Source organism: Petaurus breviceps, unplaced genomic scaffold (genome assembly GCF_028583685.1).
Source record: "Petaurus breviceps papuanus isolate PSGF00001 unplaced genomic scaffold, PetGlider_PUasm1.0 38, whole genome shotgun sequence".
NCBI lineage: Eukaryota > Metazoa > Chordata > Mammalia > Diprotodontia > Petauridae > Petaurus > Petaurus breviceps.
The window spans coordinates 15,708,018-15,722,718 of NW_027186304.1; positions in this window are offsets into that span (position 1 = coordinate 15,708,018).

Below are 14,701 nucleotides of genomic sequence, written 5' to 3' on the forward strand. Positions count from 1 at the left end.
CTTTCTTTCTTTCTTTCTTTCTTTCTTTCTTTCTTTCTTTCTTTCTTCTCTTCAGTGTTCAGTAGTTTATTTTTTTCTTTTTTCCATTAATTAATTTATTATTAATTTTCAACATTTCACTCCACAAGATTTTGAGTTCCAAATTTTTTCCCCATTTCTACCCTCCTCCCACCCCAAGATGGCATCCATTCTGATTACCCCTTCCCCCAATCTTCCCTTCCCTTCCCTTCTTTCAAACCCCCTTATCCCCTTCCCTTCTATTTTCCTGTAGAGCAAGATAGATTGCTATACTCCACAGACTATATATCTTATTTCCCAGTTGCATGTAAAAACAATTTTGAAGTTTAATTTTTAAAACTTTGATTTCCCACATTCTCTCCCTTTCTCCCTCCCCATCTGCCTGCATTGAGAAGGCAAGCCATTTGACATGTGTTATATGTGTGTAGTCATGGAAAACACTTCAGTAACAGTCAGGTTGTGAAAGACTAACTGTATTTCCCTTCCTTCCATCCTGCCTCTCATTTGTTCTATTCTCTCCATGTACCCTGTCCCTCCTCAAAATTGTTTACTTCTGATTAGCCCTCCCTCCCATTTGGTCCTCTTCTATCCCCCCCCCCATCATATCCTTCCTCCCACACTCTCCTGTAGGGAAAGATAGGTTTTCATACCTATTTGAGTGCTTATGTTATTCCCTCCTTAAGGCAAATCTGATGAGAACAAAGTTCACTCATTCCCTTTCACCTCCCCCAACTTCCTGTACTGTGTAAAAGCTTTTTCTTGCCTTTTTTATGTTAGATAATTTCTCCCATTCTACTTTTCCCTTTCTCCTTCTCCCAGTACACTCTTCTTTCACCCTTTCATTTTATTTTTATATATCATCTCTTCATATTAAACTCACCCTGTGCCCTCTGTCCATATATGTGCATATATATGTATACACACACACACATATATATATATATATGTATATATATAATACTGGGAAAGCTGTTATGAGTCACAAATATCATCTTTCCATATAGGAATGTATACAGTTCAAATTTAATAAATCCCTTAGATTTCTCTTCCCTGTTTACCTTTTCATGCTTCTCTTGATTCTTGTATTTGAATGTCAAATTTTCTATTGAGTTCTGGCCTTTTTATGGAGAAAGCATGAAAGTCCTTTACTTCATTGAATGTTTATTTTCCCCCGTAAAGTATTATACTTAGCTATGCTGCATAGGTGATTCTTGGTTTTCATCTTAGCTCTTTTGACCTCCAGAATATTATTTTCCAAGCCCTCTCCAGTGCTTTCTACATAATATGCATTCATTAAAAGCTTGTAAAAATAGAATATAAGGACATTGAGGGAAGGGACAGTTTTGTTTTTATATTTGATTCACAAATGTTTAGCAAAATAAATCAATGATGTATAAATGTATATATACATATATATTTTGCATATACATATACATGTGTATATATGTACCTTTACACTCAAAACTAAGTACAAGTAGAAACAGAGAGGAAGACACTTGCATCTGGGGAGAACTATGGAGGAGAAAATGTCTACAGAGAATGGCATAAAATTTGAATCTTGAAGGGGTCAAGATAATCATTTAAGAGTTCTCTTTGTTATTTTTCACTCGCTAAGGTAGCACAGTCCTAAAATTCCACCATGCCCCTCACTCATTTTTCAATTTTTTTGCACTGTGATATCTACTGTTATTTCAAGGCTGCTAGAAATGTAAAATCAACTTATTGCTGATGATCATGATCACTGTATTGTCTGATTGAGTACTTTGATTGTTTTGGAGAAAAGATAAGAAACAGCATGTTGTAACAATTTTTCAGTATTTTATCATTGTCATCAACATTATTAGTAATGAGAATATTACAAGTTATTTTATCATTTTAGAAATCATGGTAAAGCACATGAGTCTCTGACTTAAGATGCATTTTCTGCACTTCTTTTTAGAATGCTGAATGTCATTAATTTTCTATATTTAAAGCTAGACACAGTAGCATTATAGAATCCTCTGTGTTTTTGTCAGATAAATCTTCCTTTCATTTGCTCTCAGTCTCAGATGGTTATGTTTCAATATGCAATATTGTCCATTATCTTTCATTCTTTATCTGGTTTCTATATTCTTTTCCATGCTGAGGAACATAAAAACTGCAGGTATCCATAACCAAAACTAGTTGAAGCCAGGTCAACTAACCTTGTCAAATGTGACATTAAACTATGACTGATGTACAATACACCCCCCAAAATAATGATGTCTGCATATAACATTCTGATCACAGATGCCTGAACTTTCTTCCTCACCATCTGTACAGAACATTTCAAAATAAATGAATAGATAGCAATGTATTTTAATTAAGCTAACCTTTAAAAAGACCATCCTCTACAAATCCCTACAGATCACAAAAATGCTAATAGGAGGATGCATGTTTGTAGAAATAGTATACTGAATCTAGAAAGAAGCAAAGGAAGGTTACTGATACCCTGAAGTCTTTAACATTCTCAGTACCCATTTGTTACTCAATGTTGGGTTTTAGACACATGGAACTCTGTGAAATCTTGTAGACTGCTTAGAACAATATTGATAGTAATGACATTCTTAAGAACCTTTTAATTATAAGACACTATGGTACAAGGGAAAGAATATTGAATTTGAAGTTAGATGGCCTGACTATCTCACTTAGTACTTTTGTAACCTTGGGTAAATTACTTAACCTGTTTGGATCTACAAATCCTCATCTGTATAATGAGGGTAATGGTTTTTGTTGTCCATTCATTTCAGTCATATCTGACTCTTCATGATCCCATTAGGAGTTTTCTGGGCAAAGATATTTGAGTGGCTTGCCAAATCCTTCTCCATCTCATTTTTACAGATGAGGAAACTGAGGTAAATAGGGTTAAGTGGCTTTTTAGTAAACGTCTGAGGCCAGATTTGAATTCTAGAGGATGTCTTCCTGATCCAGGCTCAGAACTATATCCACTGCACCACCTAGTGGTCCTGGGGAATGGATCAAGATGTCATTAAAATCTCTCTAAATCTGTGATCCTACCTAGGCAGATTAGGCAGTTACCTATCTGATGTGATTTAAAGATGTGCTAGACTCAGCTCCCTTTCCCAACAGATGCTCCCTTAGCATTCAGGTTATCATTGTAGCATATTCCCATTTAGTTCCAAAAGCATTTCTGTTCTTTGATACTACTGTACCAGATCTCTGACTTTATTCTCCTAGAGCCAGGCCAGCTACATTTCCAACTAAGAGTTCTCCAACTAAAGAGTTCGGGGTATTTTTAATACTCTTAGCTTGAGTGTCCACTCTGTTGTATTCTTCCCACTGTTAATGACCAGTTATTAACACCTCAGTTTCACTTAACTAGCTAATATCAACAAGAACTGAAACACACATACCTCTGCCCTAAAACCTGAAGGTCACCCACTATGTGCTCATTTTATACCCCTGGAATGGGAAAAAATCTTCATCCCCCAGAGAGAGGCTCAGATTTTATGATATTTCTATATAACATTGATCCCGGAATGTGTACATGCAAATATGGCATAACCATTGGATGAATCAATATCTTAGCTACCACTGGGTTGGGTCCTGAAGGTCATTCTTCAGAGCTTAAATGCTGACTCTGAAACCTAGTGTGGAATACAAAACTCAGACCTCCTATTTGATTGCTCTCTTGACCTTTTAAGTCACCATCACCTGGGAACAGGAAAGAATGGACACAATAGATAAAAAGTGATCGCAGAACTAGGGATTATTGGCTTCAAACCAGTTTCAGGTAAAATAGGAACAAAAGATCTCCCTCAATAGGTCTTCAATATTTCATCTCCATTCTCCAATGTTAGCAAGTCTGTAAAGAAACTGTGCAAAGAGAATGTATTGGTTGACTTATGCCATTTTAATGAACCCCAGTAACAACTCCTTAGCTAATGGAAAGGGTTCCTTTTAACTACATGATTAGCATACTGGTACCAGTTACAAAATGACTGCACATGCCCCAAATCTCTCTAAGACATTTCCATTATACCGCATCATACCTCTCTATTAATAGCATCCCTAGCCTCTTCTGTGTGGTAGACTGTATCAGCACCTGTTATCAGCACTCAGTAGAGAGGTAACATTATATAATGGCAAATTCATTGGGCTAGAAGTTCTAGAGCTGCTTCTGTTATTTTACTTTCCGTGTGACTTTGGGCAAATGGTTCATTTCCTCTAATATTAGCTTGTTAATCTGGAAAATAGAAATATCAGAACTAAGAGAGTCAAGCCAGTTGGATATCAGGTATGACGTCAGGTATGGAATTTAGAAGTGAAAGGAACTTCAGAAACAATCCAATCTAATTCAGCTCATTTAATCTTGATTCTTTGCTATGAAAGTCAACTTTCTGAACCTTGATCAACTGTTCTACTTCTCTTGGATTTAGTTTCTTCATCTATAAAATTGTGTGACAGAGTTGGCACAGTGCCTGCCTCATAGTAGGCACTTAATTGACAATTATTGATGTATTGATCTCTAAGGTCTCATCTAGATTAAAATTTATGATCGTATAATAGCTTTTGTTGTTGTTTAGCTATTTTCTGCTGTATCTTACTCTTTGTGATCCAATTTGGGGGGCTTTTTGGCAAAGATACTGGATTAATATTTCATTTCCTTTTCTAACTCTTCTTTTTTTAGATGAAGAAGCTGAACAAAACAGGGTTGGGTGACTTCCCCAGGATCACACAGTTAGGAAGTGTCTGAGGTCAGTTTTAACCTAAGGGAAGATGAGTCTTCCTGACTCCACACTTACACTTTATCCACTGCAGCAAATACCTGCCCCTATAATAGTTACATCATAATAATAGCTAGCATTTATATATCACTTTACAATTTATAAAGAACTTTATAAATATTATCTTTCTATGATCCTATATAGCTGAAAAGTATATAAATTAGATTCAAGGAGAGTCAGACATGACAGAAAATAACTGGACAAACATTATTCAGATTAGAACATCTATGGGAAAATGATTATGCCATTGGTCATATCAACTTAAAACATAATTTTAAGAATGTGACCTACTAGTAAGGTATTTAAGGTATAGATCTGAGAACTGAGGTTGAGCTCCCAGGGGCTAGAATGGTTTCAAAGAACAACTTTGCCTGCATCATAATTTTGCCAAGGACTGATCCGTGCTTTATCTAAAAATAGTTATTTCAACTTGTATTATGGTCTGACATTTACTCTCTCCCCCATAAAACTACTACAACAACAACAACAAATTAGACTTCAAGTAAAAATGAGACATCAAAAAAGAATAATACAAAGGATGGCTATTATTTGGAGGAAAGAATTCCAGGAAATTGATTAGATGTTTAATATCACATAGTTACAAGTTGTAGTTAGTATTTAATATGACAAATTAAAGGAGTCGTTACTATATAAAAATTACATCTTTGGTGAATTTCATGTAATGATATTCTTACAGTAAAGAAAAGTATATAATAGCAATAATGATAAGAATGATGTGATAATAGCAATTATTATATTTTGTTATAACTCATAAATATAACATTCGCAAACTGACTCCTCCCAACAACCCATGTGAATGGTTATACAGGTATTATTCTACCCATTTTATAGATGAGAAGACTGAGGCCTGAGAAATTAGGGGACTTTCCAGTAATCACATGAATAATAAGCATCTGATGCAGCATTTGAAATCAGGTCTTCCTCCTGATTGTAGTTACAGTGCTCTATAGAGTACCCTGTACTACAACAGAAAAATTTTGGAAATTATCTGGATAATTTTTGCCTTTGAGTCAGTTATTGATGAAAGTTAATGTCTGAGATCTTGAAATGTGTATTTGCATTAGGCAGAAGGGCCAAGTAACCCTGTCATTAAATAGTTCACTTCAGTTGACCATCATACAATACCATCCTCTTTTTACTCCATGCTAAATCAAAATCAGCTTCCAGCTTTTCAATACTTTTGAAAAGATCTGATCTTTAAAGTTGCAGTAAATATCAAATGCAGAAAACAGCTTACTGCTGTTACTGCTTATCAGTGACATTTGTATTATCAGAGGGATAAGGCCAATCCATCAACTTATGGAATTTGGTGTAATCATCATGGGCTAGAGTGGAATATATTTGGGGATAGACTAGCCTTCCCAAGGACCCATGAATCTCATGATATAATGACATCTACTCTTCTCCCTTTCTTATTCCTGAGGCTGCCAGAAAGGTTATATTTGCTTAAGAATGCAGGGAATCATTTTGGAAGCCTAAACACTCTTTTATGGTGCTGCATCTCTCTTCTCAAAAACAATGTGCTTTTGTATTCCAGAAAAAATATATTATATAGTAGAACATTCACATTCCCTCTAGCAAATATTTATGTAATACTTTAGATACCCCAAAGTCAACTTGATAATGCTCTAAAATACTGTGAATTATTCTTTTTTTTCTAGTCTTATCATTGTTTCTAACATCTTGTACCATAAATTGTTCTTTACTCTCTACTTCATGGTTTGTGGTTAGTAGAGAAATCTTAGTGGTACTTTTCTCCAGCCAGTAAACATAAAGTCTTAGATGCTAAATTCATTGAGAGCCATAGTCTAATTGTGGATTTTATTCTATAATGGTTCAACCATGCTTATAGGTCAAATTTGTCACCTTTCACTAAATCTTCTTGCTTGTTTCTTAAACTTTGTGCATTTGTATAATCAAAGGCTTTGGACTTAACTTAACAATTTCCATCCATTTTGACAAGTCCTAGAAGGTGATTTCTATTTCTTCTTTTGGTGGTCAAGAGGATCCTGAGGAGTCAGGGTTATATTTCTGATGATAAAGCTCATAAGCCCTCACTAATGTGCTTTCCTTTAAAATGTTAAGTATCACTGAATAATTTCTCAATAGCAACCATCTTTGAAGTCTCCTGCATATGAATTAACCAATTCACAATGATTAGGTTTTATGAAGCAAAATTACATGACAAGATATGCAACAATATCTGAAGTACAAAATCTCCAAAACAAAACAAAAAAATGCATCTGCTGTCACTGGAGGATCTGAAGAATGTGAGCTATGAAATAAAGGGTTAACTCCCAACATTAGCCACCTCAAATTAACTACTGGCATAGCCAGTGAGAATAGCTTACTCTTTAGAATATAGGACATATTGTCTTACAAGCTGGTCAATTTGCTGCTAGTCTAGGTCATGAATTTTGCTTCTTTAACATAGTTCCTCAACTGGACTGGCTGTTTAAGTCACAGGTAGAGTTTGCCATGGGATCTTGTCTTGGGAACATCTAACAGCTGTACCAAACTTCTGAAGCTCACAAGGAAAACATTTAATTCTTTTCATCCCCAATATTCATTCGTTTATGATCAGAAAAGAATAGATACAAAGGTGACAGAAAAAAAGAACATAGATGCCATGTGTTTATGACCACCTGGCAACTCGGCTAGAGGCATTCAGAGTCTCACAGCAGTTCTTCTAACTCACAAGCAATTCCAGAAGAAAATTAGATCTGCTTGTTTTAAATTCTCATACATTTGGTATATACCTTCAGTTCCAAATCAATAGGCTCTTTTTTTTTTTAAGCAATTGGGGTTAAGTAACTTGCTCAAGGTTACACGGCCAGTTATTATTTCTGGGTGTGGTGCTGAGTATCTGAGCCCGGATTTGATCCAGGTCATCCCGACACTGGAGCCGGTGCTCTTACTCGCTGAGCCACCTGACCGCCCCTCAATAGGCTCTTAAGAGAATCCCTTCCCCTGCTTCCACTCAATAATTTAACAGGAAACCATGAAATAAAATATGTGCACATGCTCCATATTTAACCATTGCATAACCACTATCAAACAAGATATATCTGTTAAACTAGTTTCTAAGAAAAAAAAAGTTGAATTTCAAATAAAAATTACTGTTCCATCTTACCTCAGGGAAATTTCTATTCATATGAAGCACATGATATAAAAAAATATACAGCCAGGTCAATGAAGAGCAAATTTATCTTGGTTTCTCTCTGCTGTTAGAAACATAAACTCCACCCATTTATATTTTTCTATTACTTAATTTTATTCTCCCTCCCCTTTTTACATGTGGATTCCATTATATTAGAATTTCTCCTTTTGTGGACTTATAATTTCCTTAAACAACAGTATGTATTGAAACTTATAATGAACTATTGGAAGGTAAAGAAAATTGATTCAATGGAATGGTGTTATGGTAAATTGTTAAAATAAACTGGGTATTGGTAGAAGGATTAAGGGGAAGTGGAATGTAATTCATTCGAGCAATTGTTCAACACTTGGGAGTTAGTCAACATATTAAGGCAATTAATGTTACTTTTTTTTAATGCTTTATTAACTTCTGATTTACATCATTCGTTTCCGCCAGATTTTGAGTTACAAATTTTCTCCCTGTTTTTCCCCCAAACATCCCCCCAAAACAGCAGTCCCACAGGATATCCCCACCTCCAATCTACTCTCCCATATTTTCTCCCATAGCCGTTTCGACTTTTCCAGTGGATCTCTATGCCTCAGTGCCTGTATATCTTATTTCTTAATTACATGTAAGATGGTATTAATAATAGTATACACACACACATATATATATATATATATTTGAATATTTGATTTTAAAACTTTCAATTCCAGATTCATTCCCTTGCCCCCCTGCCACACACCCCCACTAGGAAGACAAGCAGTTCAGTATAGGTTGTACATGTGCGGCTAATGCAAAATAATAACATAGTAGATATATTGTAAAAGACTGACTATATTTCCCTCCCTCCTATTCTACCTCCCACTTGTTCTATTCTCTGCTTTGATCCTGTCCCTTTTCAAAAGTGGGTGCTTCATTTCTCCTCCCAACTTTCCCTCCACTTTTCTTATCTGCTTCTTAAGTTCCTCTATGGCCTGTAACCAGCTTGTATTTTCCTTTGAAGCTTTTGATGCAGGAGTTCTGACTTCACTGATTTCCTCCTGTTCCATGCCTTGCTCCTTCTTGTCCCCAAAATAGGAGTGTAACGTTGGAATCTTCTGTCTGCTTTGTTTCCTTTGCCTGCTCATTTTGCCACTCAATGATTTGACTTTTGGGCTTTTTGTCACAGTAGGACTCTGCCACCAGACAGGGCAGTTTTCGTCCCAAACGCTGGGGTTTTCTCAGCTGCTGGAGGTATTAGATGGGTGCCCTCTCTGAGGTCTCCACATGCTCTGGCAAGCTGGACACACACCCCAGGACCTCCACCCTAGACTGCAATCCAGATCCAAGCAGGTTAAAGCAAGAGCGATTACCCCTCAGACTGATGCTTGGTCCCCCTACCCTCTGCAGGCCAGGAACTGAAGCCGCCACGTGGAGCTGGCAGTTTGTGCCAGAGTCTCAGCAGTTTCTCACCCCAGGGGTAAAAGCCATGCAAACCCACTTACTGGGTCCCAAAGTCCAGACTGCAATGGCCTCTCACCTTGTCTTTTGTATCTCTGTATTGATAAATTATGGAAACGGCCACACCTGCTGCTTATCTGGAGTCCCTCTGGCTGGCGGCTGGTCAGGCCTGCCTTGGGACAAAAGCCTTGGCGTGGGGCTGGGTTCAGCTCCCAGAGCACTGCTCTGGCTGATTCCTGCCGGCCTGCTGGGCTGTCCTCAGTGGAAGGTTAGCTTCTCTGTGTCATTTTGTGGGTTCTGCAGCTCCAAAGTTTGTTTAGAGTCCCCTTTTTATGGATTGGGGAGGGTGGAAGCCGGAGCCACAGGAAGGTCGTGCTTCTACTCCACCATCTTGGCTCCGCCGCCCCCCCCCCTTTTTTTATTTTTCAAATGCATTATTAACTTCTGATTTACATCATTCATTTCCACCAGATTTTGAGTTACAAATTTTCTCCCCTTTTTTCCACTACCCACCTCCCCAAAATAGCAGCCCCACAGGATGTTCCCTTCTCTAATTTGCTCTCTCACATATTTTCTCCCATACACCTTTTGAGTTTTCCAGTGGATCTCTATGCCCCATTCCCTGTATATCGTATTTCCCAATTACATGTAAAATAGTAGTAATAATAGTACATATATATATATATATATTTCAATATTTGATTTTACAACTTTGAATTCCAGATTTATTCCCTTCCTTCCTTGTCACCTACCCTTACTGGGAAGATCAGCATTTCAGTATAAGTTGTACATGTGTGGCTTATGCAAAAGAATAACATAATAGATATGTTGTAAAAGACTGACTATATGTCCCTCCCTCCTATCCCACCTTCTACTTGTTCTATTCTCTACTTTGATCCTGTCCCTTTTCAAAAGTGCATGATTCTAACTTCCCCTCCAGCCTGCCCTCCCTTCCATCATCCCCCCTCTCATCCCCTTCCCCTCCTACTCTGCTGGAGGGTGAGATACCCTATTTAGTGTGTATTTCATTCCCTCCTCAAGCCAAATTCAATGGGAATAAGGTTGACTCATTCCCTTTTGCCTTCCTATTCTTCCCCTCCATTGTAACCATTTTCCCTTGCCTCTTCTATATGAGATAGTTTACACCATTCTGTCTCTCTCCATCTCCTCTCATTATATTCCTCTCTCACCTCTTAATTTCACCTTTTAAGTGTCATTCCTTCCTGTTAAATTGATCCTGTGGCCTCTATCTATGTATACTTGTAAGCATATTTACATACATTCCCATATGTATTCATATGACCATATACCCTCATATATAGACATATTCTATTCCATTCAACTACTGAGAAAAGTTTCATAAGTTAAAATTATTGTTTCTCTATGTAGGAATATTAATAGTTCAACTTTGATAAGTTCCTTATGATTTCTTTTCCCTTTTTACCTTCTCATTCTTCTCTTGCTTCTTGTATCTGAGTATCAAATTTTTCTATTCAACTTTGGTATTTTCAGCAAGAATGCTTGTAAGTCCTCTATTCCACTGAATGACCATATTTTCCCTGGAAACATGATATTCATTTTTGCTGGGTAGGTGACTCTTGTTTTTAATCCCAACTCCTTTGACCTCTGGAATATCATATTCCCGAGCCCTTTGATCACTCAGTGTAGAAGATGCCAGATCCTGGGTTATCCTGATTGTGTTTCTACAATATTCAAATTGTTCTTCCTGGTTGCTTGTTATATTCTCTCCATAATCTGGGAATTCTGGAACCTGGCTATAATATTCTTAAGAGTTTTCTTTTTGGGATCTTTTTTCAGGAGGTGATCAGTGGATTCTTTCAACCTCTATTTTGCCCTCTGGTTCTAAAACATCAGGGCAGTTTTCCATGAGAATTTCTTGGAGGATGATTTCTAGGTTCTTTCTTTGATGATGACTTTCAGGTAGTCCAATAATTTTAAAATTATCTCTCCTGGATTTATTTTTCAGGTCAGTGTTTTTTTCCAATGACATATTTTACATTGTCTTCTATTCTTTCATTTGTTTGGATCTTTTTAACAGCATCTTGATTTCTGATAAAGTCATTAGCTTCCATTTGTTCCAATCTAATTCTGAAGGAATGATTCTCCTCATTGAGCTTTTGACATTCTTTTTCCATCTGGCAAATTTGGCTTTTTAAGACATTCTTCTCCTCAGTGCCTTTTGGAGCCTCTTGCCATTTCAGTTTGTCTGTTTTTTTAAGGTTTGATTTTCTTCTGTCAGGCTGTTTACTCTCATTTCGTCATTTTCTTGCCTCATTCTCATTTTTATTCCCAATTTTTCCTCCACTTCTCTTATCTGCTTCTTAAGGTCCTCTATGGCCTGTAAACAGCTCGTATTTTCCCTTGAAGATTTTTGTGCAGGAGTTCTGACTTCAATGTCTTCCTCCTGTTCCATACTTTGCTTCTTTTTGTCCCCAAAATAGGAGCCTGATGTTGGAATCTTCTTTCTCCTTTGTTTCTTTTGCCTGGTCATGTTGCCCCTCAGTCACTTGACCCCTGGGCTTTTTGCCACAGTAGGACTCTGCCACCAGACAAGGGAGCTTTCATCCCAAACCCTGGGTTTTTTTCAGCTGCCAGAGGTATTAGGTGGATGCCCTCTCTGAGGTTTCCACATGCTCTGGCAAGCTGGACACACACCCCAGGACTTCTACCTTAGACTGCAATCCAGATCCAAGAAGGTTAAAGCAAGACTGATAGCCCCTCAGACTGGTGCTTGGACCCCTACACTCTGCAGATCAGGAGCTGAAGCTGCCACATGGCACTGGCTGGCTATGCTGGCATCTCAGTGGCTTCTTGCCCCGGGGGCAAAAGTCATGCACTCCCACTTACTGGGTCTCAAAATCCAGACTGCACTGAACTCTGACTTTGTCTTTTGCATCTATGTGTTGGCAAATCTCAAAATGACCATAGCTGCTGCTGATCTGGAGTCCCTCAGGCTGGCGGCTGGTCAGGCACACCCTGAGGCTAAACCCTCAGTGTGGGGCTGGGCTCAGCTCCCAGAACACTGCACTGGCTGATTCCTGCAGGACTGTAGGGCTGTCCTCAGCAGGAGGTTAGCTTCTCTGTGTCATTTTGTGGGTTCTGCAGCTCCAAAGTTTGTTTAGAGTCCCCTTTTTACATGGATTGGGGAAGGTAGAAGCCAGAGTAGTGGGAAGGTCCTGCTTCTACTCCACCATCTTCACTCTGCCCCCAAAAGTATTACTTTGATTGAGGGAGAGGACAATATATGAGGAGGAGGAGAAGGAAGAGGGGGGAGAGAGAGAGAGACAGAGAGAGTTTATTTAATCTGTCTTTCCATAATAAACTCTTTTTCAAAATGCACTCCTCCATTTACCTTTACTTATCTTGCCAAACATTTTTCTGTTTCTTATTTTTTTGAAGGTAGAATGCAGGGCAATGGGGTTAAGTGACATGCGCAAGGTCACATGGCTAGTAAGTGTTAAATGTTTGAGGCTAGATTTGAATTCATGTCCTCCTGACTCCAGAGCCAGTGCTCTATTCACTGAATCACCTAGCTGTCCCTTCAAACATATTCTTTGTGGAGTTTCCTTCTATAAGTCCTCTTTCTTAATACTTCTTGACTTTCCTTAATCCTCATGAATCTCAAATAACCCTTTATATCCTCCACAATTATCCTGTGTCTACTTCTCTTTTAACTTGAAAGTAAAATCTGGTCCAATATTTGGACCAATAGATTGTTCAAATTGTACTCAATTTTTCAAAAATTTCTCCTCTGAGATTTCAACTTCTGATATTCTTCACTCATCTGAAATACTCACATTACCTAAGACAATTTATTTCTCCTTTTTATTCAGTTTAAGTATTCTTTTACCTGTAATTTTCATTCACCTCTCATCAAAACTAAAAGTTGAAAATTTGTGTGAAGCATATAATATGAAAAGGGGAATAATTTATAAAACAAAATTTAAATACAGATTGGAGCTTGATTGTAAAGTCATTCAAATATATCATATATTCACTTATTTATATATATATATATGTATATATATATATATATATTCAATTTTCAAATAGATTGTAAGCTTCTTGAGGGGAGTGGAAATTTTCATTTTTGATGTTATTTCCCCAGTGACTTTTACAATGTAGAAAATTTATAGTGCTAGCTAAGTTTAATTAAATTTGGCATGGTTTTGAGTGACCTGAAGAGATTTTTAATGTTCCATTATACCAGGGGTCAAAACAAAACAAAACAAAACAAAACACCTATGGTCTGAAGTCCAAATCTAACCCACCAATATAATGGCAAGCAAATGAGTACCTTGCTCCTTGTTTCAGCTATTCAAGTGCCTTTGAGCCCCACCCTTGATTGTGTCAGGTCGTTGTTCGAAGTTGGAAGTCTCTGCTTGGAAACAGTATACATTTTGTTACCTTTAATAGGCCTAATGTCATCACATGGAGCCCACAGTCAGAGGAACTTGCAAAAAAGAAAAAAGCATATAAAAGCTCAAGCACAAGCGGGGCCAAGAAGAAGTAGGAAGGAGGATGCTTTTGGTGTTGGAACTCTGTCTGTTCTGTCTGTGTTGATGTTACTTAGAAAGAATAAAGCATCCTGCTGACAGAGTATATTGCTGTTGTTACAGAAGCCCTGGGATTTTACTGCTGGTTCAGAAACCCTGAAAGAGGACTTTACTGCTGTCTATTTACAGAAGCCTTGAAAGAAGCCTTTACTGCTGTTTTCAGAAGTCCTGGGACTTTTCAGTTGATATGCATTTGGTTTCTCAGACAGAAGCTCTGTCTGTTGGTTTGTGTTGATTTCACAGACAGAAAGTGAATTGAGATGATAGTGTTGGCAATGTGTGTGAATATTGTTGTAATTCTGATAATCTTAATGTGTGTAAATATCTTTGAAGCTCTGTCAAGCTTTGTTTTCCTAGAAAAAGAAACTTCAAAGGATTTTGTATCACCAATGCACTATTTACAGTGCCCACAATCACAATAAAGACCATGACTATAATATCACATGATATTCCATCACAAAATATACCAAAGTCTCCAGATAGAGGACAGAACTGAAGCATTCACTTGGACACCAGAAAACTGATTCCCAAAAGCAGTAAGCCAATTGCATCATAGTACCAAAGATATTCAGAAGCCATAATAATGCTGATAACCATAGCATCTTTCAACCTTCCCACAAACCAATACAAATCAATATCTACTCATAATCCTCTTTATCTTCTTGCCTGAGCTACTGTCCCCTCCATCAGAGGCTCCATGTGATTACATTCAGCCTATTAGGGGGCAGAGTTTACTT